The sequence below is a fragment of the Lepidochelys olivacea genome (genome assembly GCF_965140295.1).
Source record: "Lepidochelys olivacea isolate rLepOli2 genome assembly, chromosome: 18".
Taxonomy (NCBI): domain Eukaryota; kingdom Metazoa; phylum Chordata; order Testudines; family Cheloniidae; genus Lepidochelys; species Lepidochelys olivacea.
The window spans coordinates 9,366,044-9,393,263 of NC_140428.1; the positions used below are offsets into that span (position 1 = coordinate 9,366,044).

At 52.5% G+C, this 27,220-nt stretch overlaps 1 pseudogene across 1 annotated transcript in view; it reads left to right on the forward strand.

Moving 5' to 3' along the window:
- Nucleotides 1–22,033, forward strand: part of LOC311532971 (small ribosomal subunit protein uS3mA-like) — a 44,589-nt pseudogene extending 22,556 nt beyond the window's left edge. The window contains exons 3-4 of the transcript XR_014714590.1: nucleotides 19,912–20,041; nucleotides 21,526–22,033. The product of XR_014714590.1 is annotated as a small ribosomal subunit protein uS3mA-like (transcript). The remainder of the gene's footprint in view (nucleotides 1–19,911; nucleotides 20,042–21,525) is intronic.
- Nucleotides 22,034–27,220: the final 5,187 nt, after the last annotated feature.

Sequence of the window (27,220 nt, forward strand, 5' to 3'; positions counted from 1 at the left end):
AGTGATCCTGGGGATAATAAGGTTGGAGACCCCTGTTCTAAAGGGTATGTTCTAGAGCTACCACAAGTGATTGGGGTTGACAGCCTCACTTACGCAGTAGGGAAGAGAAACTCCCCCAGTGCAGGCATCCCGGGGTTAAAATCCGTGCCCTGGGCTATGCAGCAGGTGACGGTCAGACTAGACTCCTGGTGAGACTTTCTGCCCTTAACTTCCGTAGGTGAAGGGACACAGAGCCAGGTTTTCTTCTAAGGCCATTTGGTCTCTGCTCACTCAAATGATTGCGAGTTATCTCAGCCCTCTGCAAGGTACCAAATGACGCAAACTTTGTGCTGCTTGCGTGGGTGCGGATGGAGGCCTGGAGCCTGCAGAGCACTGGGGCTTCAGCAACAACCCCAAGGAGAGGATACTGTCAATATTTTGACAGGCCTGGCCTTCGGTCTTTAAAGGGACAGTGCACGTGGGTTATTTGTAACTTGACTCAACCACACACAGCTCAAAAGCTTCATTCAAGAGCATGAGCTTCTGGGAATGAGCCCTGAACGCATCGCAGTGGTGGAGTGTGGGGATTCATACTCCCAGGAGGAAGGTAGCGTCTCTGCTGCCCTGTCCCAAGGAGGTGCTCAGGTTCTGTTTGGCAAATACAGAGAGACATACGGTGCTCAAACAAGGAAAGGCAGGAGGCCCAGATTAATGCACCTCAGAAACGGTGTTAGGAGTCAGAATTGTGTCTAATACATGGACAGGACTTCAATTAAAAGCTACATGTGTGTTACTGTAGTGTCTAGAGACCCCGGCCAAGATCACGCCCATTGTGTCCGGCACTGTACAAACCTCAGCTGAGATCAGGCCCCACTGTGACAGGCTCTGCACAGACCCCAAGAAAGATCAGGGCAGGTGCCCCACTGTGCCACGTGCTGCACGGACCCTGACCAAGATCAGGCCCCATTATGCCAGGCACTGTACAGATCCCGACCAATGTCAGGCTCGCATTGTGCTGGGCCCTGTACAGACCCCAGTCGTGTGCCGGCCTCTCTGTGTACATGTCGTAACAGCTTAGAGCACAAGGGTAACATTTGCAAAAGTCCCACATGACTCAGGAGCCGCGGAGCTTGTCTCTTGTGGTGAGTGGAGCTGCAATTACAGCACTGATCGTAATTCTCACCCTGAGTGTTAAGTCGATGGGGGACCCTCCTAGTTCGGCATGAAAGTGTCTCTAGATAGAGGTCATTAAGCCAGTAAGGAATCAGCATACGTGAGATCAAAACAAGGCCCTCTCCTACCAAAGCCAGAGTCCAAACCCAATAACCAAGGGTGGGGATTACGACTGAAATAGTTATTTTGGTTCCACTTCCAGGGAGGGGAAGGAGGGGGTGGTGTTTAGGGGGCTAGCCTGGGCCTTGGAAGATGTGTGTTCAAGGCCCCGTTCTGCCACAGGCTCCCCTGGGTGCCCTGGGCGAGTCCTTGTCTTCCTGGAAGAATTGTAGGAGAATGGTCTCAACTCCCCCGCACCCCCTGTGCTTGCATTATACGGGTGTAAAGGTGCGTGTGGTGGTGGTGCTTATTCTCATCCGGGAAGGGGAAGGAGCTGTGGGACAGTCATCGAGGCAGCAGGTGCTGTCGTGGGAAATATGTAGAAACAGTATTCAGTGAAAGCCCCAACTTCTCCTTCTCCTGCCCGGCAGGCAGGGTGGGGCTGAGCTAAGGTTGCAGGAGCTGAGCAGAGATGGCCTGTAATACAGAGGGCTGTAATGTGCAGATGGGGCTCGGATTCACTGGAATGTCCTGGCTGCTGGCGACCGCTCTGGCTTCGCCGGGTTTGCATCGCTGGAGCGAGAGCTGAATCTGGCCCAGCGGATCCTCCCTAAGCCTGACAGGTGGAGGCAGCGTGTGCAAGGCCCTCAAATGGGGCCCACCCCACGGGAAACTCACAGCTCTGCAGCATTGCTCCTGTGGGGTCAGCCCCTTGCTGTGTTATGTCTGCACAGAGCCCGCGCTGCTCGTGTCAATAGTGGTCAACACTAAAAGCAAGAGGGGGACACCAGAGAGAGGCTGGGTCTTGGGGACAAGATCGGGGAACAGTGGGAGGCTGATTCCCCAATTGCTTTGACCCCCACACTTGGCTGACACACATGGGCTGGACTCTTCAGAGGGGCTCAAAACCCACAACTGGCTTCCCAAAGGAGTTCAGCTCCCACTTAGGCACCTTAGTAAGTGGGCAGCTTTTCCGAAGGGCCCAGCCTGGGGGGTGCAGGTGCTGCGGGGAACAGAGTGCATGTCAGTTTGGTCACAGCATTACAGCTCTCTGCTTTGGTTCTGCTGCTGTTATAGGCAGGCCCATGTGGCTTCTTGCTTTGCGGGTCTTCCGTCACCATGTGATGCTCTGAGGGCTGTGGGAGTTGCCAGTCACGCTACCTTAGAGCAAGAAGCACAGCCCAGAGCGACTGGCACAAGCTGCTAAGAAACCTCAGGGCATGGTCTGCAAAGCAGAAAAGCTGCACAGGAAAGGGCTGCAGGATGCAAGGGAAACAACTTCTCTCCGGTTTGTCTGCAGAACATCAGCTTTGGGCCACTCTGAGAACCCAGCAAAGTTAGTGTGGGGCCAGCGACCATGGGAGGGCAGGGCTCAATGACAGGCCAGCGCAGCAGGGGACAGGGCCTGTGCAGGGCAGGGCCCAGTGAAGAATGGGAAAGGGCCAGGGCAGGGCAGTGCCAACACAGGGGTAGGGGGCTGGGAGAGCTTGCCTTCTCTAGAACATCCCCCCATGCAGGGCATTCGCTGGCATGAGAACCTAGATGATGGACGGATGTGTATGAGGCTGGATGGACAGACAGATGCTGGCAGCCTCACCAAAAGGGCTCTGCACCCTACCTCCACCCCGTTTAGTCTTGCTACAGTTGGGACTTTGCTGGCTGGTTTTCCACACAAAGCTTGCAGCAGAACTGCCCAATACAGTAGTGACAACCCCAAAGGTGCAAAAATCATGAGTCAGGCTCACCAAAAATCCTGTGAGTGACTTTAAAATCCTGAGACTGTGTAAAAAGACTGGGGGGGGGGGTCTTTTTATTCGCCTTCTGCTGTTTGAGCCTTTAGGGTGCTCTGGGGTCTCATTTTGAAGCTTTCCCAATAGCCACAAGGACTAGACACTTAGGCCTGGTCTACAATATGCGGTTATTTCGGAATTAGCCGAGTTACCTCGAAATAAAAGTGGTTTCGTCCACACGACCAAACCAGTTTTTTCGATTTAAAGGGCTCTTTACTCCGATTTCTGTACTCCACCTCGGCAAGTGGAGTAGCGCTAAAATCGATATCACAGTTCCGGGTTACAGGTACTGTGGATGCAATTCGACAATATTGGCCTCTGGGAGCTATCCCAGAATGCTCCCTTGTGGCCACTCTGGACAACACTCTGAACTCCAGGTAGGCAGTAAAAGCCCAGGAAACTTTTGAACTTCCTGTTTGGTCACCATCAGCACAGGTGACCATCAGCACAGTCCACCATCACAGGCGACCATGCAGAATCCACCATCTCAAGAGACCAAGCAGTCCCGGATTCGCAGACGAGCTCCAGCATGGTCTGAACGGGAGGTACTGGATCTCATTGCATTTTGGGGAGATGACTCTGTTATGGCAGAACTACGTTCCAAAAAAAGGAACACAAATACGTACGCGAAAGTCTCCAGGGCCATGATGGAAAGAGGCTACTACAGGGACACAGAACAGTTTCATACAAAAAATCAAGGAGCTCAGGCAAGTGTACCAAAAAGCCAGGGAGGCGAACGGGTGCTCTGGGTCACAGCCGCATACATGACGCTTCTACCGTGAGCTGCATGCAATTATGGGGGGTGATAACACCACTACCCGACGACTGTCCATGGACATCTGCAAGGAGGGAATAGCATGGAGCGAGGAGGATGAGTTTTTGGAGGACGAAGAGGAGCAGGAGGAGGAGGACAGTGTACAGGCGGCAAGTGGGGAATCTGTTTTCCCCCCTAGCCAGGAGCTATTTTTAACGCTGGAGCCAATAGCCTCCCGCTACTCCCAAAGCATGCTCCTGGACCATGACCCTGGAGAAGGCACTTCTGGTGAATGAGAGTTTGATCAGAGCCACGCGGTGGGGGGTGGAGGGAAACCCAGCTGTGCTGGGCTGTTCACGTTTAGTTTAAAGGGCTCATCCCTGCTCAGAACCTCATTGGAGCCCCGTGGTGTGTGTGTGTGGGGGGGGAGGCTGTTGTGTGAAGCAATCATCCCAGAGAGCCCGCAGGCTGCCTGCAAGCTGAATTCTGTTGCCCAGCCATGTGTGATGGCTTACTCACACCAAAGTGGCAGGCACTTCAGTATAAGAGGCAAAATGAGACTTTGTACAGAAAGAACATGTGCTGTGTACTATGAATTGCCTGTTTCACTGAGAAACAGTGTCCCCTTTGTTCTCTAAAATGTATCTTTTAAAATACTACCCTCCCTTTTTCTCCTCCCGCAGCAGGTGCAAATGTTTCAACGCGGCCCCTATCTACTCCGTCCCAGAGGCTGGTCCAGATTAGAAGGCGGAAAAAATGAACTCGGGACGACATGTTTGCCAAGCTCGTGCAGTCCTCCAACACTGATAGGGCCCAGTTGAATGCGTGGAGGCAAACAATTGCGGAGTCATGTAAAGCATTACATAAATATGAAGAGAGGAGGGATGTGCGCGATGAGAGCAGGCAGGATGCTATGGTCAAGCTCATGGGGGAGCAAACTGACATGCTCCATTGTATGGTGGATCTAATGCAGGAAAGGCAGCAAGACCACAGACTGCCGCTGCATCCCCTGAATAACCGCCCTCCCTCCTCCCCAAGTTCCATAGCCTCCTAACCCAAATGCCCAAGAACATGGGGGGGAGGGGGGGATCTACGGGGACCCACACAGTCAACCCCAGAGGATTGCACAAGCAGCAGAAAACTGTCATATCCTAAATTTTTATTTGGTTTCTGGACTTGTTCTTCTCCCCTCTTCCACCCCCCTAACCCAATACCCCCCCTCATCTAGCTTCTGATTTCTCTCAATGTTTTGTGCAACAAATAACAAAGAATGGTTTTTAAACAATTGTGACTTTATTTCCTTTCATATATATATATAGGGGGCGAGTAACTTTAAGAGAAACAAACACAACTCTCACACCGTAGCCTGGCCAATCATGAAACTGGCTTTCAAAGCTTCTCTGATGTGCAGCACGCCCTGCTGCACTCTTCTAATCGCCCTGTTGTCTGGCTGTGCGAAACTGGCCACCAGGCGAGTTGCCTCAACCTCCCACCCTGCCATAAATGTCTCCCCCTTACTCTCACAGATATTGTGGAGCACACAACAAGCAGCGATTACAATTGGAATATTGGTTGTGCTGAGATCTATCCGAGTCAGTAAACTGCGCCAGAGCGCTTTTAAACGTCCAAATGCACATTCTACCACCATTCTGCACTTGCTCAGCCTATAGTTGAACTGCTCCTTACTGCTGTTCAGGGTGCCTGTGTACGGCTTCATGAGCCATGGCATTAAGGGGTAGGCTGGGTTCCCGAGGATAATTATAGGCATTTCAACATCCCCAACAGTAATTTTCTGGTCTGGGAAGTAAGTTTCTTCCTGTAGCTGTTTAAACAGACCAGAGTTCCTGAAGATGCGAGTGTTATGCACCTTTCCCAGCCATCCCATGCTGATGTCAGTGACACATCCCTTGTGATCCACCAGTGCTTGCAGCACCATGGAAAAGTACCCCTGCAGTTTATGTACTGGCCGCCCCGGTGTTCCGGGGCCAAGATAGGGATACGGGTTCCGTCTATCACCCCGTCGCAGTTAGGGAATCCCATTTCAGCAAAGCCGTCCACTATGACCTGCACATTTCCCAGAGTCACTACCCTTGATAGCAGCAGCTCAGTGATTGCGTTGGCTATGGGCTGCACAGCAGCCCCCACAATAGATTTCCCCACTCCAAACTGATTCCCGACTGACCGGTAGCTGTCTGGCGTTGCAAGCTTCCAGAGGGCTATGGCCACTCGCTGCTAAACCGTGAGGGCTGCTCTCATTTTGGTGTCTTTGACCTTCAGGGCAGGGGAAAGCAAGTCACAAAGTTCCATGAAAGTGGCCCTACGCATCCGAAAGTTTCTCAGTCACTTGGAATCATCCCATACCTGCAACACTATGCGGTCCCACCAGTCTGTGCTTGTTTCCCAGGCCCAGAATTGGCATTCCACAGCATGAACTGGACCCAACAGCACCATGATCTCCCAATCGCCACATGCCGTGCCATCTGTGTCCATGTCTTCATCACTATAGTAATCACGCTGTTGTCCCTTCCTCCCCCGGTTTTGCAGGTACTGCACATAATGCTGGATAATGCGCAAGGTATTTACAATGGTCAAAACTGCAGCGGGGACCTGTTCGGGCTCCATGCTTGCCATGCTATGGCCCCTTCACGGGTAATCCTGGAAAAAGGGCATGAAACGTAGGAGAGCAGAGTGGCAGCAGAAGCTGTGCTGTTTGGTTCACGGTAGCCGAATAGCGGCTGAAAATGGTTGTCTTCTGTGGCTTTTACGGAGGTGGGAACCCAGGACAGACAACATGGAGAAGCTCAGAAGCGTGGCAATAGCAGGAGAGAAGAGCTGGCGGTGGAAGCTGTGATGCTCAGTTCACGATGGCCGAGCAGAGTTGAGTTGGAGAGGTGGATTCATAGTAGCAGGAGAGCAGCGGTGCACCGTCTGCTGAAAGCAGTATGGCGTCTGCACGCCAAAAAGGCGCAAAACGATTGTCTGCCGCAGCTTTCTGACAACACACACCCAGAAACACCTGCGAGAATGTTTTTGCCCCATCATGCACTGGGAGCTTAACCCAGAATTCCAATGGGTGGCGGGGACTGTGGGAACTGTGGGATAGCTACCCACAGTGCACCACTCCAACATTCGATGCTAGCCTTGGTACTGTGGATGCAATCTGCCGAATTCACGCGCTTTAGTGGGGACACAGAAGACCGAATGTATAAAATAGCTTCCGAAAATTCAAATAGAATATTTTGAAATAATTTCGTACTGTGGACATACCCTGACTTGTTCTTTAAGAATGAAAGTTGAAATCATCACAGACCCACTTGACTCCAGGAGCTGGGGCTTTAAGGAAACTAATAATTATCATGAGACTCATGATGCAATCATGGGAGTTGGCAGGGGAGCACTGCATGTGGGGGGGAAGTGCTGATGCATAGATATTCCTCCCTCCCACCCCCCACCCCCCCACAGTGTTCCTCTGCGCCCTCCTAGGGGCTATGAGGGGGGTAGCGAGGAGCAACACCAAGTGCTCCCTGCCTCCAGGTCACTTTCCCCAGCTGGACTGGGCTGTGCTGTGAGGCATCAGGAGCTGCTGCTCCCCTGCCCTCCCCGTACGTAGCCCAGGTCAGGAAAGTGACCTGGATGTAGGGAGCTCCTCACTCCCCACAAAAGTCCTCTAGGGGTGCACGGAGGAGCAGTGTTCAAGCGGGGGGAGTGAGCAGCAGGCCAGCTGCTCTGTGCATCCAGATCAGTTTCCCCACATTGTTGCAGGAGGGGGACAGGGGTTGGGGTGAAGGGGCCAGTTCATGGATTAGGGGTGCAGGAGGGGTGGGAGCCTGGGGAGCCCATGGAGACCAGGGCAGTGGGGGGGCACCCACGGGTGTCAGGGGCAAGGGAGTGCGCCATGCCCACAGGGGCCAGGTGTACCAAAATACAAGTTCACCCAGGGCACCATTTCCCCTAAGGCTGGCCCATATCTGCACAGTAATTTACTCTCACTGACCTTTCCCCATCACCCTGCTCTCGGCTTTCTGTCATCCCCTCCATGGTTCCCTGGCTCTCCTACTCCATTGTTTCTGGCGCTGTAACTCTGGGACAGGCACTTGGAGATCATGGCATTGGCTTGACCTGGATTAGACCCTGGCTGGGAGAGAGAAAGCTCTTATGCAAACAGAGGTATATCAAACCCTGGGTAATTTATGGCCCCCAGGTCAGAGGCCTTTGCACTGACTTGATCAGACTCCCATAGAGAGCAACACCCTGAGTGACTTCATAATGTACATACTGTAACAGCCCACACTGGCAGGGGGAGCAGGCCCCAGTAACCAGCTGAGGTCCTGGACTGGCCTTTGGACGTATTGTGCTGGATGGGGTGATGTGTACCCAGGATTTGGATCCCGTGGAGGGTGCTTACAGCAAGCCAGGGAGCAGCTCTCCCAGAAGCCGGTGGCCAGTCCTGCCTTTCTGAATTCAAAGTAGGGGCATAGCGAGCAAATCGAGGGACGTGATCATTCCCCTCTATTCGACACTGGTGAGGCCTCATCTGGAGTACTGTGTCCAGTTTTGGGCCCCACACTACAAGAAGGATGTGGAGAAATTGGAGAGAGTCCAGCGAAGGGCAACAAAAATGATTAGGGGTCTAGAACACATGACTTATGAGGAGAGGCTGAGGGAACTGGGATTGTTTAGCCTGCAGAAGAGAAGAATGAGGGGGGATTTGATAGCTGCTTTCAACTACCTGAAAGGGGGTTCCAAAGAGGATGGCTCTAGACTGTTCTCAATGGTAGCAGATGACAGAACGAGGAGTAATGGTCTCAAGTTGCAGTGGGGGAGGTTTAGATTGGATATTAGGAAAAACTTTTTCACTAAGAGGGTGGTGAAACACTGGAATGCGTTACCTAGGGAGGTGGTAGAATCTCCTTCCTTAGAGGTTTTTAAGGTCAGGCTTGACAAAGCCCTGGCTGGGATGATTTAACTGGGAATTGGTCCTGCTTCGAGCAGGGGGTTGGACTAGATGACCTTCAGGGGTCCCTTCCAACCCTGATATTCTATGATTCTATGATTCTATGATTCAAACTGAAAGAGGTACAGAGAAGGGCTACTAGGATGATCCGAGGAATGGAAAACCTGTTTTATGAAAGGAGACTCAAGGAGCTTGGCTTGTTTAACCTAACCAAAAGAAGGCTGAGGGGAGATATGATTGCTCTCTATAAATATATCAGAGGGATAAATACCAGGGAGGGAGAGGAATTATTTAAGCTCAGTACCAATGTGGACACAAGAACAAATGGCTATAAACTGGCCATCAGGAAGTTTAGACTTGAAAGTAGTTGGGGATTGGTCCTGCTTTGAGCAGGGGGTGGGACTAGATGACCTCCTGAGGTCCCTTCCAACCCTGATATTCTATGATTCTAGATGAAGGTTTCTAACCATCAGAGGAGTGAAGTTCTGGAGCAGCCTTCCAAGGGAAGCAGTGGGGGCAAGAGACATATCTGGCTTCAAGACTAAGCTTGATAAGTTTATGGCAGGGATGTTACGATGGGATAGCCTAATTTTGGCAATTAATTGATCTTTGACTATTAGCGGTAGATATGCCCAATGGCCTGTGATGGGATGTTAGATGGGGTGGGATCTGAGTTACTACAGAGAATTCTTTCCTGGGTATCTGGCTGGTGAGCCTTGCCCACATGCTCAGGGTTTAGCTGATCGCCATATTTGGGGTTAGGAAGGAATTTTCCTCCACGGCAGATTGGCAGAGGCCCTGGAGGTTTTTCACCTTTCTCTGCAGCGTGGAGGACAGGTCACTTACTGAAGGATTCTCTGCACCTTGAAGTCTTTAAACCATGATTTGAGGACTTCAATAGCTCAGACATAGTTTAGGGGTTTGTTACAGGAGTGGGTGGGTGAGATTCTGTGGCCTGCGTTGTGCAGGAGGTCGGACTAGATGATCATAATGGTCCCTTCTGACCTTAAAGTCTGTGAGTCTATGACTCTCCCAGGACTGCTCACTTGGGCTGTAAGGAGTGATGGATACTTCAGCCCAAGAACTCAGGGGAAGCAAGTCAAAGGGGCCCATGGGGCAGGGTCAGGGCCAGATTAACCATTTGTGGACCCACTGCCAAACTTATTTGTGGACTTACTTATGGGAGCAATGGAGCATGGTGCAGAGAGGTCAGTCCCCGAACCGAAGGGCTGGCCAGGGGCAATGGGGCATGACATGGCGGGGGTGACCCCATCCTGCCCAGCCCAGTACAAGGGCACAGTTTTCAAACCAGCAATCGCCAGAGATACCCTGGCCCACCCAGGCTTGTGCTGCCAGCATGACCCTTCCCCTTGGGGGCAGGCCCATGCCATGCCACACAACCCCTCTGCCCAACAGCCCCCAGACCCGCTATGCCGAGTGCTCCCCCACAGGCTCCCCACAAATGCACAGCGCCCTGCACACCACTACCCCTGCCCAGTGCCCCCCACCCACAGCCCCACCACTACTGCCAAGCACCCCCATAGCCCCCCACAACTGCCCAGCACCCCTCATAGAACCCCCACTCCCTAGCATTCCAAAACGCAGCTCTCCCCCACCCCCACTGCCCTTCCCCACAGCCCCCCCACCACAACTACACAGCCCCCACACAGACCCCCCAACTGCCCAGTGCCCCCTCACAGCCCAGCACCCCACCACCATAGGCCCCTCCAGAGACCCACCCCCCTGCCTGCCCCCCGGCCACACTCACCAGCCCTGCTGGAAGGTGACTGTGTCTGCCAGGCTGAGCTGGCAGTGCAGCTGGGGCCAGCCTGGTCCTGGGGTGGGGAATCGCTCTGGCCTCTCAGGAGCTGTGTGATCGTCCAGGCCAGGGCCTGCCCCAACCCCAGCCGGGCTCCCTCAGGACCCACTTGCCTGGAGGTAGGGTGACCAGGGCATTTGTCCCATTGGCAAGAGCAAATGAACAAATGTTGTATATCAAAAAAGCTGGGTGTGACAGGCTGGATCACAGAAAACCCCTTGGGAACTGCCAACTGATGTGCTGAGACTACCTCTAAACCCGTTTTCCCTGCCAGCCTGGGACTCCAGTGCCCTGCCTGGTTTGAGCCAAACACCCTGGCCTGCTGCAAACACAGACCCAGGTCTGAACAACATCCTCCCCAAAAGCTGCAGGCTTAACTGAAAACAGCTTAAGAAGAGCTCCTCTCTCCAACACTCAGATGCCCAGCTCCCAGTGGGGTCCAAACCCCAAATAAATCCATTTTACCCTGTATAAAGCTTATATATGGTAAACTCATAAATTGTTCACCCTCTATAACACTGATAGAGAAATATGCACAGCTGTCCCCCCCCCCCGGTATTAACAGATACTCTGGGTTAATTAATAAGTAAAAAGTGATTTTATTAAATACAAAAAGTAGGATTTAAGTGGTTCCAAGTAATAACGGACAGAACAAAGTGAATTACCAAGCAAAATAAAATAAAACATGCAAGTCTAAACCTAATACAGTAAGAAAACTCAATACAGACAAAATCTCACCTTCAGAGATGTTTCAATAAGCTTCTATCACAGACTGGATGCCTTCCTAGTCTTTCCCCTGGTACAGCCTTTGCTCTAGCTCAGGTGGTAGGTAGGGGATTTCTCATGACTGACGCCCCCTTTGTTCTGTTCCACTTCCTTATATAGCTTTTGCACAAGGCGGGAATCCTTTGTCCCTCTCTGGGTTCCCACCCCTCCTTCTAAATGGAAAAGCACCAGGTTAAAGATGGATTCCAGTTCAGCTGCCATGAACACATGTCACTGTAAGACAGGTACACAGGAAGACTTACAAGTAAACAGAGCCATCTATAGTCGATTGTCCTAGTTGATGGGAGCCATCAAGATTCCAAACCACCATTAATGGCCCACACTTTGCATAATTACAATAGGCCCTCAGACTTATATTTCATATTTCTAGTTTCAGATACAAGTGATACATTTATACAAATAGGATGACCACACTCAGTAGATTATAAGCTTTGTAATGATACCTTACAAGAGACCTTTTGCATGAAGCATATTCTAGTTAAATTATATTCATACTCATTAGCGTATTTTCATAAAATCATATAGAATGCAATGTCATACCGGGTACACCCCCCTAGCGGGGCTTGCAGGAACATGGGGTGGGGCAGCGATGTGAGGTCCAGGCAGTGCACATAGAATATCCAAGTTGGAAGGGACCTCAGGAGGTCATCTAGTCCAACCCCCTGCTCAAAGCAGGACCAATCCCCAATTTTTGCCCCAGATCCCTAAATGGCCCCCTCAAGGATTGAACTTGCAACCCTGGGTTTAGCGCGCCAATGCTCAAACCAGTGGGGCTGGGGGGGGTCAGCGGAGCTCAGGGGGTGGGGTCAGTCCTAGCCCCAGGCAGCAGTGCAAGGAGCTCAGGTGAGACCTGGGCAGTGGCGTGCGGAGCTGGGAGCAGGGACAGAGGTCAGCCCCTGCCCCAGCCCTGGAGCAGTGGTGCACAGTTGTGGGGGGGCTTTCAGCCCCAACCTCGGCTCTGAGTAGACAGGGCATGGATCTGATGGGGGGTCAGCCCTGGGTGGCGGTGATTCTGGCAAGTCCTGCGGGCCGCGGGGGCAGCTTTGGCGAGCCCCTGGCTGGTCAGTTAGGTCACCCTACCTGGAGGGACCCAGCCAACTGCCAAGTCCCCCCTGCCACTGCCCCCCTGCACTGGCTGAGACTGGCTTGACTTCTCCATTGGTCCCTGGCCATTCGGCTCCAGGGAGGCAGGCGGGGCCCCCACAGGTGGTGGGCAGCAGAGACTAACCAGAGCCAGAGCTGCACTGGGGTCCGACCAGCAGGTATAGAGGAGCCCTTGGCTGGACTGCGAGCCACCAGGAGTGAGCGGTGGGCAGTGGGGAGGACCAGAGGGTGGAGAGGAGCCAGCGGGCTGGGGGCCTCAGGACGCAACACAGCAGAGCGGGCTGGACCGGGCCGGGCCGGGGGCCCTTTGAAGTCTGGGCCTGGCACCATGGTGCCACTGTAAACCCAGTACTGAGCCTGGTCCAGGTCTGGGGCTGTGAGGAACAAGAGCAATAGAAATAATCACTGAGACTGATGGGCTGAGAAGTTGTATTCAAGGGCTGGGCCCCGGGAATCGTTCCCAGGGACTCACAGAGCAGAGGAGTTTCACCTCTTTCTATCTGGGGACTGTCCCGGATGCTCAGGCAGGCCAAGGCCTCGTCTCTGCGGCGGGCAGGCCTCGGAAGGGCACGGACCCTGCCTTGCGGCACCTGTGGGATGAACAAGAGCCCAGTGCCTTATTCACAGGGCAGAAGGGCCAGAAATGGGCAGGGTCCATGGCACTGTTCCCTCTTAAGCAGTGCGTGTACGCGCGCTCACAGGTGTTAAACCCCGCGTGCATTCCGGCTTCGGGGGGGCTTTTTTTTTTTTGTGCTTCGGCAGCGACACTCCGGCTTTTTTAAAAATTAGAGGGACCATTGGTTCATGGGAGCCGCAAGATGTTTAGTAGCATAAAGGCCAGCAGGAGCTTAACCAAACCAAAGGACCGCGGCCCAGATCCTCAGGTTTTTAGGGGCTTGTCAGTGCTCCTGTTCCTGATGGCAGAGAGTCGGAGCTGGCCAAAACCGCAGCATCGCCAGGCTGCTCTGTCTGCCTGCCTCAGTGGTCTCAGATCCCAGCTTTATGGACTGGGTGTGTCGCTAGTTCCCAGGCTTTTTCTCTTGGATGAGTGTGAGGAAGAATGGTTCAGTGGGGCAGGCCCTCGCTTGGGTTTTGGGAGAGCCAAGTTCATTCCACTGCTCTACCCTCAAATCCGGTGTCCTTGGGCCAGTCACGCAGTTGCTTTGGGTCTCAATCCCTGCTCTGTACAATTGGGGATAGGAGCACTGCCCTGCTCTCGGGGGGGGGGGGGTGAGGATAAAGCCATTACCAATTGTGAGGTGCTCAGACACAGCTGATGGAGACAAGGTCAGTCCTGGAGATAGAGGTGCCCAGAGGGATAGAGCTCACACAGCTGGGCCTTGGAGTAAGAATCTTAGGAGATCTCTTCCTGTCCGTGACCTTGGGCAAATCAGCTCACTCCTCTGTTTCCCAGACTCAACCACACAACAGGGATGAGGTTCTGATCCTGTTTAGGAGGTGCTGGTCAGGAGAATTAATTGGTTCAGACCTGCACACTCAACATGCTGCATCAGAGCCCCTCAGTGAGGCCTTGTGGATCAGGGGAAGTTAGGAGCCTGAATACTTTTGATGATCTAGGTCTGTCTGCCTGAGACTGTAACAGCAGTTTCCCTTAAATCAGTTTAAAAGCCAATGTCACTAATCCCACGAGCAGATGCTCTTCTCTCCAGTTAAGAGGAGGCTTCTTTCAGTTTGGCTTAAATTGCTAAAACCTGGTGATAAACTGCATCCAAATAGGATGCTCTTAATCTGAAATAATATAGTGTCCCCCCTCTCGAATTTGCAGGGAAATCACTGAGCTGTGAACTGCAACTGAGTGAGTTCTTTTGGTGCAAGTGCATGGATCAGCTTTCATCTAGGCCTCAGGACACTGGGAGTTTTGCCCGCTCACAACTCTCTATCAGATGTTAAGTTAGCACCTAGCAAGGCCTGTCCCTTGAAGGCACTGGCTGATGCTTCTTCAGCTGGAGCTCCACTGATTCTAGTCAGGCACAAGCCCTCAGCTACTGCTGGTATTCATTTGATGTTAGTCCCCTGCTTGCCCTCAAGAGCCAAACAGGAAACCCTTTCAAGCACAAATCTTTGTCTGCACCCAGCGGGGGTTTCATTTCCGTTGAAACACTTTGAGGGTGGGGTTTCAAACAGGAAACGTCCCTTGAAAAACAAGGTTAAATTTTATTTTGCAAAAGTGGGGAAACATTTGTGAAACCACACACCTGAAACCAAAAGCTCTAGCCAGTGTGCAAGCCCCAGAGACTGGCAGCTTCCCCTGTCCTGAGGCCCAATCCTCAAAGGGATTTATGATCTCAAGTTTCATTGATTTCAATGAAAGTTAGGAGCCAAAATACCTCTGTGGATCTGGGACTAAATCCTTGGGCTTGTTTAATATTTCTGCTGAAAAAAAAGAGCAATGTACCATTTCAAACAAAGCACGGACACAGAGCATCCCAAGGGATGATGGACCCGGGTGCTTTCTGATGTGAATGGGGCTGGGACAGGGCAGGAAAGGAGGGATTGAGATTGCCATTGGGTTGAGTCTGTTTCACGTCTGTTAGGAACAGGTAACTGACTTCAGTATTTTGAGAAGTCACTTTGCCTTCTCAACATGTTTAGGGGATTTATAATCTGAGCAAGTTAATCACTAGGATTTGTGTGACAATTTGTTCTTCAAAAGCAAATCGTCTCCACAGATCCTCACATGCCAACCGCCGGGTTCTGCCCTTAAGGCAAATGAGAGTTGCCTCTGTTGTGGTTAGGACACAAGGTGGATCAAAACGGAGGTGACGTAGCACACTTGGCCAATGTTCATTCCTGGGACAGATGAGGGTGCAGCAGGTTAGGACTGAGGTTCCTCTGAGGAGCTTTGTGTGATGAGAGCCCAGGGCTGGGATAACAGAGGTCTGCAGGCTGGGATGGAGGTCACTGGCAGAGCTGTGTGTAGAGAGCCCAGGGCTGGAATAGCAGGGGCCTGTGGGTTGGATGGGGAGCGCAGGGTGGCTGCTGGGGCATTGGCAGAGCTTGGGGGGGGGCATAGATGGAATAGTGGGGGAGGGGAGCTGTGGGAAGACCAGGCTGGAATAGCAGGAGGCTGCAGAGCTGGGTGGGAGTAGCGTGTACATCACCTGTCTGGGCTCTGCCTGGTGCTCGCCCTGGGGTATTTGTCTGTCTCTTCACACGCACAATAGTCACTGAAAATTGCTGCACCGAGTCTCTGTGAGAGAAGTCAGGCCCAGTGTGGCAGTGTGAGGGCTGCAGGCAGAGAGGTGCTGCGCGTCTTCACACCATCACCACTTTCAGACATAGCCACAGCCGGGCGTTGGTGCATCTGGTCTGATTCAAATTCCCAGCTCCCTGCAGTTCCCGAGAGGCACAGGGAGAGCGGCTCCATCCAGCTCCACACAGAGCCAGGTGGTGCTGGGAACGTCTCTTGAGCTCTGAGTGGCAGGTGTCCAGCCTGCCTTGGAGAAATACAGCTAGAGAGAGTCACTCACCCGCGTTTCTCAGAGGGGCTCTGCAGAGCAATGGGCTCTGCGCTCCCAGCTCTGACCCAGGGCACGTCACTTGCTCTCTCTCTGCCGTGGTTCCCCACGTGTGCAGTGGCGTAATAACGCTCCCTTTCTCCTCCGCTGTGCGTCATCTCCTGGGGGCAGGGAGCGTGTATGCAGCGCCCGGCACCGGGGGGCTCTAAACCAGCCCAGTCCTTTGCAGAAGAGGAGAAGCCTTTGTGCTCCTGCACTGACAGGACGGTGCATGAGCAGCTTTTGGTCTCTCTTGATTCATTTGCAGTCTAATTGCCACTCTGTCCTGGGGAATGTGGCATTTTTCTTTAATGAGGCTCCTCTGATCCCAGATTTCTTTCTTGTGATAATGATGCATCCCTGACTGTGCTCCACCATTAACAGCTTTCTGGGGGAGGGTGCTACACGGGTGTTACTATTTTTATTTCATTTTCTCTTTCGTTGCCTAGGGGCCTCACACAGGAGCATTGCAGGTTTCATTCGTTGTCATTCTGGTCTTTAAGGGGCTGGTGGCCACATAACAAATGCAGACACTGTCAGTAGTTTTATGTTCCAGAGCAGACTTATGCCTCCAGTAGGGTTGGGCCAAGCCCATGCTCATGGTCCCCTGGGACTCTGGAAAGTGGGGGGTTGAAACCTGGCTCTGAGTTGAGCAGAACCTCCAAGCACTGGTGGGTTTGCTCTGCCAGCACTTGGCTGCTAGTCAAACAAAGAGAAGATTACAAGGATCTCAGGATGGAGCCAGATAGTCTGAGAAGGTCCCTCACAGCAGCCTTCCCATTGCTGTGTGCACAGCCATTCTCTGGGCGTAGTGATCACCCCCAGGCACGGGATACCTTCACCTTCCCAGCTCCAGGCTCCATTTCCACTTGCCAGGCCCCTGCTCCCCTCCTGTTCCCACTTGCCTGGCCCCAGCCCTTGGCTGCATTTCCCAGAGATCACTCCAGAATGGCATACTTTTCTGGGCACCTCAGTGCCAGAAAAGAGTAAGAGGTTGCCCTTAATTCAGAGAAAAGCAACAACATAGTTCAGGGGCAGGATGCACTGACTGGCCAGTTGCTCAATTAAATGACAGCTTGGCACAAGATGATTGGTGCGGATTAGAATGAGGAAGGAGAGAATTCTTCAAGGTGGCACAAGGGGCTGATACAGGGAGCATGGGGATGTAATCAAGACTGGGACCATCAGTAAGAACTTCCCATCTGGGTGATGTGCTAGGGTGGGGGATGGTCTCCAGGGGCAGTTCTCATTGCTTGGCCCAGTGAAGTCTGGCATGGACAAAGCATGACCCAATGCACAGGAACGAGGGACCCTGCACTAGCAGGGGGTGGACAAGGGGGTTCCAGAGGTGTGTTTTGAATGACTCTCACAGCTCTTTTCCGTTCTAATACTTAATGGGTGAGTCCGAGCTGAGTTAAGAATAGCACCAGATATCATAGAATCATAGAAGATTAGGGTTGGAAGAGATCTCAGGAGGTCATCTAGTCCAACCCCCTGCTTAAAGCAGGACCAACCCCAAATAAATCATCCCAGCCAGGGCTTTGTCAAGCCTGATCTTAAAAACCTCTCAGGATGGAGATTCTACTACCTCCCTAGGGAACCCATTCCGGTGCTTCACCACCCTCCTAGTGAAATAGTTTTCCCTAATATCCAACTTAGATCTCCCACACTGCAACTTGAGACCGTTGCTCCTTGTTCTGTCATCTGCTACCACTGAGAACAGCCGAGCTCCATCCTCTTTGGAACCCCCTTTCAGATAGTTGAAAGCAGCTATCAAATCCCCCCTCATTCTTCTCTTCCGCAGACTAAATAAGCCCAGTCCCCTCAGCCTCTCCTCATAAGTCATGTGCCCCAGCCCCCTAATCATTTGTAAAAAGAAAAGGAGTACTTGTGGCACCTTAGAGACTAACCAATTTATTTGAGCATGGACTCATTTGTGTTGCCCTCCGCTGGACTCTCTCCAATTTGTCTACATCCTTTCTGTAGTGGGGAGCCCAGAGCTGGACACAATACTGCAGCTGTGGCCTCACCAGTGCCGAATAGAGGGGAATAATCACTTCCCTCGACCTCCTGGCAATGCTCCTACTAATGCAGCCCAATATGCCATTAATCTTCTTGGCAACAAGGGCACACTGTTCACTCATATCCAGCTTCTCATCCACTGCAATCCCCAGGTCCTTTTCTGCAGAACTGCCGCATAGCCAGTTGGTCTCCAGCCTGTAGCGGTGCATGGGATTCTTCCATCCTAAGTGCAGGACTCTGCACTTGTCCTTGTTGAACCTCACCAGATTTCTTTTGGCCCAATCATCCAATTTGTCTAGGTCACTCTGGACCCTATCCCTACCCTCCAGTGTATCTATCTCTCCCCCCAGCTTAGTGTCATCCATGAACTTGCTGAGGGTGCAATCCATCCCGTCGTTCAGATCATGAATGAAGATGTTGAATAAAACCGACCCCAGGACCGACCCCTGGGGCACTCTGCTTGATACTGGCTGCTAACTAGACACTGAGCCGTTGATCACCACCCGTTGAGCCCAACGATCTAGCCAGCTTTCTATCCACCTTATAGTCCATTCATCCAGCCCATACTTCCTTAACTTGCTGGCAAGAATACTGCGTGAGACTGTATCAAAAGCTTTGCTAAAGTCAAGGTATATCACATCCACCACTTTCCCCATAGCCACAGTGCTAGTTATCTCATCGTATTGCCCAAGAATAGCACCATAAATGCAAAGCTGCTTGAGTTCAAATAAAATGGGATCTTGATTGCTCTGGCCTCAGCTCTCCGTGTGTAAAATGGGGATAGCAATTCTTCCTGCCCGTCACCCTTTATCTGCCTTGTCTATTTAATCAGAAGCTGTGCAGGGCAGGGGCTGTCTCTCACTAAGAGCGTGCACAGCACCCAGCATGATGGGGCCCTGATCTCCATTGGGACCCTGCTGTGCTGCCATAATGCGAATAATCAGTGGAGGCATCTCTAATTTAAATTCGAAGTTTGCAAACCCAGAACCCGGTGGCTGGATAAGCATAGAGGAATCGGCGAGTATCCCTTTAACTAGTCTGGGACCTCTCTAGTGAGCCTCCCTCTTCTAATGCAAAAGCCACCAGAACCTAACAGCAGAGGGCTTGCAAACTATGGAAAGGGAAGCTCCCCAGTTCCAATACACTACAATGGCTTTTTACACAGCCTAGTCCAGTGCGTGTGGCCTGGCTTTCTGAACTGGGATTTATTGGTGGTGAATAGTCCTGCATCCCTTGAGCATCCAGAACTTCCAAAGCTTTGGGTGCCCAAAGAAGGCAATTCCAAACCCAGGGGTGCTGGAACAATTTGTATAGTGGGGGTGCTGAGAGCCACTGACCCAAACTGTAAACCCTGGATATGATGGAAACCACTTCAAGCCAGGGGGTGTGGCAGCCCTTCCTGCCCAGCTTCAGCACCTCTGTCCAAACCAATTTGTGATGGTACTTTGAATGGAGTGATCTGGAGGAAAGATCCCACTTACTGTGTAAGGCGCCATGCAAATCATTAAATTATTAACAACATCTGAAAGCGTTCAGCCAGGGTCACCAGTCACCTCTCGTTTCCCCAGCAGGTGCATGCCTGGCTATGAGTTGCAGTCACACGCTGCTGAGGAAACAGGAGAGTTCCCCAAACAGACGTGATGGCAACACTTAAAATCTGTGTGTGTTAAACAGTATTTCAGAGATCAGCTTTCTCTGGTTTCTATTAAACATGGGGCTGGGGTCTCTAATTCTGCCCAAACAGACAGATGATGAAAGAATATTACAGAGTATTTTGTTTGAACTAAAATGATGTGAAGTTCGCTGGTGCTCTGGTTCCACTTTGGTTTCAGGACTATAAATAAACCAGCCTCTAGGTCACTCACCACAAGGCAGGACTCACTGAATTTCTGTGCTGCCCCCATTCGACATAGCAACAGTGTGAAAAGAAGAACCGGGCGGCCCAAGTGTGAGTCGGGAAAGGAGACAAGCCGGTGACGTACGAACAGGCCCATCCGCCCCACTACATTGCCCATCGCAAGGGCTGGCTCTCCCTGCACACCAGTGAGTGACCCGCCAGCTGCTGCCCTGGGGGTACCTGGGCTTCCCCGTCTCTCAGTGCCTGCCCTGCTCCCCACCATGCCTTCTGCTGGGAGAGGCTGGGACTGGAGTAGCCAGGAGCTCCCCTCCAGCCAGTGCTCCTGCCCCGCTCCCCACAGTGCCCTCTGCTGGGAGAGGCAGTTATGCTTATAAGAAGCACACAGGATCTTTTTCAGGGGAAAGAGCAATACACCCTGTTTATTAAAAATGCAACAATTAGCATATGCATTTAAACACACACACACACACAGAGTCTTGGCAGGATGAACCCAAAGTTTCATGGCCAGGCCCCCTGTTTCCATAGTGATTTTCCCATAATGCTGTAATCAGTTGTTTTTTGACGAGTGCTTGTTTTCTTACATTGTTTTTTTTATTTTTATTTTTTATTAAGTCTTTTAAAAGGTTACCCCATTCTGGTTTTAATCACGGCTATCTTGTCCCCATTGATAGGTGCTGGTCTTATTTTTAAAGTCGTCAGTCTGCCTTTCTCTGACACAGGCGTATTGCAGCTTCCTGGTGCCCTGACATCTCGGTTTTTCCCTAAAACATCTGGTTCAGCGATGGCCTTTACACTTATTTCTTAACACACATGTTCCTCATTTACACACAACACAGAATTAATTTACACAAAGCATTTAAACAAAAACATCAAATTGCAATGCAAAAAAACCCAAGTCATTGCATTTTTTTACTTATTTTAAAATACTAAACCTACAACAAAATGGTAACCCTAAGAGGTCTGTTACTGCCTTAAAATCAGCTCCGATACAAATTCTGGCTGATGCATCTTTACCAATGGCCCATTAGGCCATTCCTTTCTGCTTTCAAAAAGAATAGCTGGCAAAATATAGTCAAATCATACATCAATAAATGTAATACATGCTACATTATTATTTTTTTATTTTAAATTATACAAAATGCAAACATAAAATCCTACTACAACAAGGCCAGGGCTGGAAAAGCCAGGAGCTCCCCCACAGCCAGCATTCCTGCCCCACCCCCCCAGAGCACCCCCTGCTGGGAGAGGCACTCCCCCCCACAGCCAGTGTTCCTGCATTGCTCCCTACAGCGCCCCCCGCTGGGAGAGGCCAGGGCTGAAATAGCTGGGAGCTCCCCCCGCAACCAGTGCTCCTGCCCCGCTCCCCACAGCATCCCTTTTGTGTGGCCCCTCTGACTGAACAAAAGGGGGTGAGGGGTCTTCAACCTGGGCATGGGCCGTTCTCCCTCTCCAAGCTCTTCTCCAGGCATGGGGGAGGGGAGGGAGCAGGAGTCCCTGTCCCCCGGCAGATGTGTGTTCCGTGGCCAGATCCTGATGCAGTGCCTGGCCGGACACCCATGCAGCCCCCTGCTCTGGCTGGTGCTGCTCGTACCATCTCTTAAAGGTGCCCTGTGGGCATGGGGCACCTGGTGCTGTCCCCTCACCCCCCGCTGCCCTGTCTGCCCTGCAGGTAACCTGGACGGGGAGGGCGGGGTGGCCGAGCGCACCGTGGAGGACGTCTTCATCCGCAAGTTCATCTACGGCACCTTCCACGGCTGCCTGGCCAACGAGATTGTGCTGAAGCACCGCGCCAACGTGCTGGTCGTCTGCGCCGTCTTCCTGCAGCGCCTGCCGCCCTACAAGTTCTACTTCCTGGTGGGCTACACCGAGACGCTGCTCTCCTTCCTCTACAAGTGCCCCGTCCGGCTGGAAGTGCAGACCCTGCCCGAGAGGGTCATCTACAAGTGCCTATAGCACCGCTGGACCCCTGGGCGAGGCCTGTCCCCCGGCAGCCGGGCACCCCACCTCTCCCCTGGGCTAGCCTGTGCCTGACTCAGGTCATCTGCTGTCCTGTCTCTCACTGGCCCGTTGTGGGGCAGGACACCCACGCTCCACATGGGCCCAAGGAGGCCGTGGACCCGTGGGTGGTGGCCGTGGGGTGCTCTGGTGTGGGTGTTTCCGAGGCTCTGGACGTAGCAGTGGCCTGGCCCAGCAATGGGGAATAACAGCACTCTGGCCCCTGTGTCCATCTCTGGAGTCACCGTAGCCCAATTCCTCCCAGCTTGGTCCCGGGGCGGTCAGAGTGTGGGCCTGGGAGCATGGGTAGCAGTCGCATAGGTTTAGGGAGGCTGTGCCTCCCCAAACAGCCAGACATGGCCTTGACAAATTAGAGGATTGGGCCAAAAGAAATCTGATGAGGTTCAACAGGACAAGTGCAGAGTCCTGCACTTAGGACGGAAGAATCCCATGCACCGCTACAGACTATGGACCAAATGGCTAGACAGCAGTTCTGCAGAAAAGGACCTAGGGGTGACAGTGGACGAGAAGCTGGATATGAGTCAACAGTGTGCCCTTGTTGCCAAGAAGGCCAATGGCATTTTGGGCTGTATAAGTAGGGGCATTGCCAGCAGATTGAGGGACGTGATCGTTCCCCTCTATTCGACACTGGTGAGGCCTCATCTGGAGTACTGTGTCCAGTTTTGGGCCCCTACAAGAAGGATGTGGAAAAATTGGAAAGAGTCCAGTGGAGGGCAACAAAAATGATTAGGGGACTGGAACACATGACTTATGAGGAAAGGCTGAGGGAACTGGGATTATTTAGTCTGCAGAAGAGAAGAATGAGGGGGGATTTGATAGCTGCTTTCAACTACCTGAAAGGGGGTTCCAAAGAGGATGGATCTAGACTGTTCTCAGTGGTAGCTGATGACAGAACAAGGAGTAATGGTCTCAAGTTGCAGTGGGTGAGGTCTAGGTTGGATATTAGGAAAAACTATTTCACCAGAAGGGTGGTAAAGCACTGGAATGAGTTCCCTAGGGAGGTGGTGGAATCTCCTTCCTTTGTGGTTTTTAAGGTCAGGCTTGACAAAGCCCTGGCTGGGATGCTTTAGTTGGGGATTGGTCCTGCTGTGAGCAGGGGGTTGGACTAGATGACCTCCTGAGGTCCCTTCCAATCCTGATATTCTATGATTCTAAGAGGATGGGTTAGCCAGTGGTCAGGGTGTGAGCCCGCCCATGGCTAGTTTCCTGCTCTGCTGTAGACTTTCTGTGAGCCCTGGGGCAAGTCACTTGGGGACAGGGATGTAAAGGTATTTAGGAGCCTCACATCCACTGAAGGTGATGGCTTTAGACTCTGTCTCAGTCCATCCTCCATGCAGTGGGGGGAATATCACTGCCCTACCGCCCAGGCTCTCCAGGTGCTCAGAGGTTATGGTGATGGGGCCATATAAGTATCTTTCGCAGACAGAAACCAGGGAGAGCAATAGCTCCATGGCTAAGGCACTGCCCCAGGTGCGGGGGGTGGGGGCCATGGACTGAATCAGGCAGAGAATGGCTGTGAACTCGTGTGTAGCCCAATGGGCTAGTGACTATTCTGAGAGCTTGCTCTTGACCTTCCTGCTGAATGCTCTGTTGAAACAGACACTTTCCTGCAAAAAGTTTTGGTTTTGACAAATCAGCATTTTCCAAAACAATTCCCCAGCAGCTCCAGAGGACTTCCCCAAGGACACGTCACTGGGGGATCAGGCTGAGCAACACAGGGTCCTGGCTCCTGGGCCTGTGGTCAGATCGCTAGACCATGCAGCCTAGTTTGCCTCATGATGCTATGATGGGCAGCCAAGGAGTCTCCCACACTAGAGGTATCTAACCCAGAGCACAGGGGCATGAACATGGGTCAGGATCCAGCCTTATGTCTTAGTGCTCTTCAGATTCTATCCTGGCACCGAGTGATGGGCAAACTTCCCGGTGGTTCCAGCCAGGGAAGCAGCCCTATGTTCATTTGCTCTGATGTCTTAGGCCTGGAGAACTGGGCTAAAAATCTTGTTGGAAGGGATTCTGAGGGACTGTTTGGGGTAGGGGAAGCAGGGGACAGCATGGACCTATGGGTAGGCTACAGGACTGGGCTGCAACAGACTTGGGTTCTAGCCCCACACCAGCTGTGCTACCCTTGGTTAGTCATCTCTCCTTTCTGTATCCTGACTTCCTTGTCCACCTTTCTGTCTGTTCACACTGTAAGCCCTTTGGCACAGGGGGCTGTGCAGCACTCCGCCAGGGGGCCCCCGATCTCTTTGGGGAAGTGTTGTTTGCTACCTAGAAGACAATCATAATTTAGCAGCCCTTGATACCTGACTTTCCAGTATTTACAGAGCAGGATGCTGTGACCATCACACGTGGCTGGGCCAGGGCAGGATCTCGAGGGACCCCCAGATCACATGGAGAAAACCCTTTCTGGGATGTCAAGTTAATTTCCAGGCTTTATCTAGCACCATCAATTCAAAACACAGGAGCAAAATCTCCAGCTGCTTCCCCTTCATGCAATATCAGGATCCATGAACTCCAAAACAAACAGGAGTCTCAGCCAAGCAGCCTCTACTGGGCAGCTCCTCTCTGCACAGCTCCCCAGCTTGTCACCCCATTCCAGCCTCTCAGCTGCTCCAGCCCCTGATGCACTTGAGCACCTCAGGTGCAGTTAGGAAGCCCAGAGCATTCCCAGCTGGGCTTCTCAACTCCAGCAGCACTGCTGGGATTAATCCCGAAATCCTTGCTCTGCCATGCTCTTGCTCAGCAGGGCTGGGGATGTGGTGACTAGTGCCCGGGGCAGCTGGTCATGAAATGCCTCCTCCTGGATTATTGGGACAGGGAACCTTGATATGAAATACTGCATTGCAAGGGTTTGGTGCAGATCATTGGCAGCACAGGACAGGAGCTGGCTACTCCAGGCACAGCCAGCCTGGTACTTATGCGCTAGGATCACTCTCTTCTGGACAGAGCCTGCAGAGAGGCTGGCGCCAGGGGACACAGGCTGGGAGCTGAAGAAAGAGAATAGCACCTAGCTCTTTTCAGCCAGAGATCTCAAAGCTCTTTAGCAAGGGACTCACTATCATTATCCCTATTCTACCGGTAGAGAAACTGAAGCACTGCAAAAGAAGTGACGCCAGGTCTCCCCTGGCAAAGCTAGGAAGTGAACCCAGGTCTTCTGAGTCCCAGTCTAGTGTCCAACCCAACCCACCTGGACTCCCTGTGCTCACCCTGAGAACCGAAGGCTGGGTGGGGAAGTGGCTTTGGGCTGGGGTGATTTAGGCCGGAGGAAAGGGGAGTGTATGGAGAAAGCAGGCCGCAGAGCTAGGCTGAGGCCCTGCTGGGATGCTGGAGTTCTAGCTGGAGTCACCCGTCCGAGGCTTTCCTGCGGTGGCTCTTGTAGCGGCTTGGGGTTAGCAGGACTTGTACATCCTGGGTGAAGTGCAGCCTGCGCAGGTGGCCAGCCTGAGGCCACTGTACCTGTGAATCATGGTAGCTCCTGGGAGCCCCAGGCCTGGACAGGCCCTGCTGTGCCAGGCGCTGTACAAACACAGCCAGTAGGCGAACACAGCCAGGCAAGGCAACAGGGGCGACTGGTCAGCATGGCAGGCCGTGGGCTCAGTACAGCAGCGGTGGAGCCGTTGTCTAGTGGTTTGTAGGTGTCCCGGCAAAGGAGAGATCTTTAGGGGGACAAGGAAGTGGCTCTGTGGGTGTCTGTGAGGAGCTCCTCCTCCAGCGCAGGAGGACTAGCTGGGGAAGGTGTTGTCTGAAAGTCACGGTGAAGCCAGCTACGCCTGAGGCCGGTTCTGCGCAGGGATGCCTGTCATCTGCAGTGAACAAATCCAGGAAGGAGTCAATACGCTGAATGTCTAATCAGGACTTGCGGCACCTTAGAGACTAAACCATTTATTTGAGCATGAGCTTTCGTGAGCTACAGCTCACTGCATCGGATGCATCCAATGTAGCTCACGAAAGCTCATGCTCAAATAAATTGGTTAGTCTCAAAGGTGCCGCAAGTCCTCCTTTTCTTTTTGCGGATGCAGACTAACAGGGCTGCTACTCTGAAACCTGTCATGAATGTCTAATGGCTCTTAGCTGATCTGATCTCCCTGCTGTTGGGCAGGATGGCGAGCCATAGCCCAGGCCCCATCACATCACCATCTGCCCACGGGCAGTAAATGTTGATTTCTTCTGCCTAGCACCCACTGTATTTCCCACCTCTGACTGTGATGGAGTTTTCAAACAAACAGCTGCTCTTGGGATACTTCAGGCCTTTCCCTTCCAGATCCCTTGGGAAGTAGGAAGGGCAAAGGGAGCCAAAAACTGAACAGGAAACACACCAGAAATCACTGGAGTCTTTCGGAAGGGTTGTCTCTGCCTGTTTTCCCACCCACACAGCAGCCATAGGCTCCTTGGGAATGACTTTTATTTCCGAGTCCAGGAAACAACAAGAAGGAACAAAGGTAAAGTCACCAGGGGAGAGTGCAGTGTGTTTGAGGGGCCATAACATGCTGCAGCAGCTCGGAGCAAAATGGCCTCTCAATTTAAAGGTGCTGGACATGGCTTAATAGCCACATTGATCATAATTTCAGGGTTTGGATGAAGGTTCACCCACTTCTTATTTGATCCAAGTTGGTCCATGTGTTCTAACTGTATTGGTGATGGATGAATAAGTAGGAGCCACTGTGTTTGGATGGTAGCTCCTGTGATATGTGCATTGATAGCCCGTGAAAATAGCTCTCAGTGGGGAACTGCTCCGCAGTGGAGATGAGGGCTGGCCCAGGCGAGTGTCACCTCGTGACAGCTGGCTAGAGCAGCATTCAGAACTGCCTTAGTTTGCACCCTCGATGCAATCGCCCATTGCAGCAGCAGGGAATCACCAATGCAAGACCACCCGGGCCACACTTCCTCTCACCCCTGGCTCTGCTCCTGACAGGAAGGCCCCCTGCACCAGTGTCATTCACCAGGGGGTGGGCGTAGGTAACAAGGATTTAGATCCAGTGAGCTCTGGTTCAGGAGAGGAAAGTGTCTCACCCTGGAAATCCCCAGGCTGGAGAGCTGAATCCTCCCCTGCCTGAGCTTGCTGAGCTAATGCCCCATTGCAGCCGTGTAAGAAACCACTTCACTGCGCAATTCAAACTGTGCAGGTAAAAATTCAGGCCGTGCTCTTGTCTAGTGATGAACACAAATGCTGGCCTCCGGCCTGTGGGGAAACCTGCCCAGGAGGGACTCAGCAGAGCTGTCGGAGGCCTAGCTGCACTCCCCATGCCAGGGCCTTTGCAGAAGCCCTGCAGAGTGTGTCTACTCTGCCCACTAAGCCTGGGCCCTGCATCAGGTTGGAGCCCAAGCCCCTCTTCTGTTCACACACAAAT